This window comes from Sorex fumeus, unplaced genomic scaffold (genome assembly GCF_029834395.1).
Source record: "Sorex fumeus unplaced genomic scaffold, SorFum_2.1 ptg000007l, whole genome shotgun sequence".
NCBI lineage: Eukaryota > Metazoa > Chordata > Mammalia > Eulipotyphla > Soricidae > Sorex > Sorex fumeus.
The window spans coordinates 41,759,521-41,761,416 of NW_026606064.1; positions in this window are offsets into that span (position 1 = coordinate 41,759,521).

A 1,896-nucleotide genomic window follows, 5' to 3' on the forward strand; every position below is an offset into this window, starting at 1 on the left:
TTAAGTAAAATGTATGCAGATCTTTTATTTTTTGTTGAAGCGAGATAGTTTTTATTGAGATTTATTTAGAAAGATGTGAGAGAAGAATGAGGGAGAATGTGAGGGAAGAATGAGGGAGAACGTGTTTGAGAAAGAACACAGGTCTCTTTAGAGTGGACATAGGCAAGCAGATGATAAACACTGAGACAAGCAAATGAGATACAATGTTAAAGAGAGAACATGACCTTGAAGAGCAAGACAAATTTCTTTTTCTTAAACAAAAATGGATAAATGTGAAAGGAAGCTGCATTGAACAATTTGATCAGTATATTAAACCCCAGGAAAGTGCCAGGTCCAAGATGAATTTGAAAGTATTTTAAAATATATAAAATAAATTATTTGAATTGTATAAAATAAAAAGAAAACAATCTTTTTTGTGTTTTTTTAATGTTAGAATTCTCTGAGTTTTGCATGTGAACTTATCACTTGATATGTTTTTTAAAAATAAATCTATCAGTTTTTTAATCAGCTTTAGTTTTTATGATTAGTAGTGTTCGAGCAAAGAGTTTTCTGTACTGTAAAAGTATTTATCGCATTCCTAAATCATGCCTCAAATAAGTTTTTTTATTTTGCTTTTATATGGGAACACTTGCCCTTCTATGTGTATTAGGATAGGTTTAAAAATTAGAGCATCTGTGTCTCAATTATTTTAGCTCTCACATATGAGATCCTAGGGATAGAACCTGGGTTGACTGCAAGGCAAACACCCTACACACTGTACTCTCTCCTGCTCCATGAAGTTAAATTTATCTCAGCAATCTATTGTAAAGTTAAATTTTATCTCAGCAGTCTATTTCTGGTCACTACTTTGTTTATAAAAACATTCCCTTACCCTTAAAATGGAATTATTGACACATGTTTCATTAGTACTATTTCTGAATTCATATGTATATATGAACTACCCAGCACAATGTCTGAGTCAATTAACTTTCTCAATTTTATTACCTGAAAAGAATACATAGACAAAATCTTAAGTGCCGAACAGATTTTAAAAGGATAGGTAAAATCATTAATCTGTTTTTTCCTTCAAGAGGAGTGTTCAGCTATATAAATTATACAAGTCTATTATAGGGGAGAACTAAAATAATTGTATAGTTTTTGAAACAATTTATTGACCAGAAATGGCTTTTATCATATTGGTAGAACTAAAAATAATGCTATCGAAACCTGATTTCAAGAGACGTGGCTCAGTGCTAGAATTCATGTTTTCTATATGTGTGTTCCTCAAGTATTTGATTCCTCGCCCTGCAGAAAAATAACAAAAAGCTCAACTAATTCCAAAAGGTAGAATTATGTATAAAATAATAAAAAAAAAGGTACATGCTTGTGTTTATCTGAAAGGTATGTGCAGACATAAAAGGAGAAAAGAATGGAAAACATCTGATCATTAAAAATAAATAGGATAGTTACTTGGTACACATTCACATTATTTGATCCATTTTCTATCTTTTTAAAGTAGAATTTTTTTGTTATTTTTTGAAAAAATATGTTTCCTCATCTTTTATTTTTCATATAAACATAAAATATCTTAAATTGCATTTAGGCTTAATAAATGTGAATTGTTGACATTTCAGTGAACTCGGTAGAAATTTTTGTTCTTTTTTTTTGGGGTTGCCATTCTCAGTGACTTGGGGAGTTGAGATCAAACCCACACCTTGAGCATCTAATGCATATGCTTTAGCCCTTTGAGCAATCTCCCTAATCTCAGTACAATACTGTTAATTAAGGGTTAGTATATAAGGTTGCTTATATACTTGATAAAATCAGAGCAAAATTTTTCGTAATGAAAGAAACTTTCAATACTGTTTTTCACATTCATAGGTAAATATTTTAATACGGTATTGTTTCTTTGCCTCC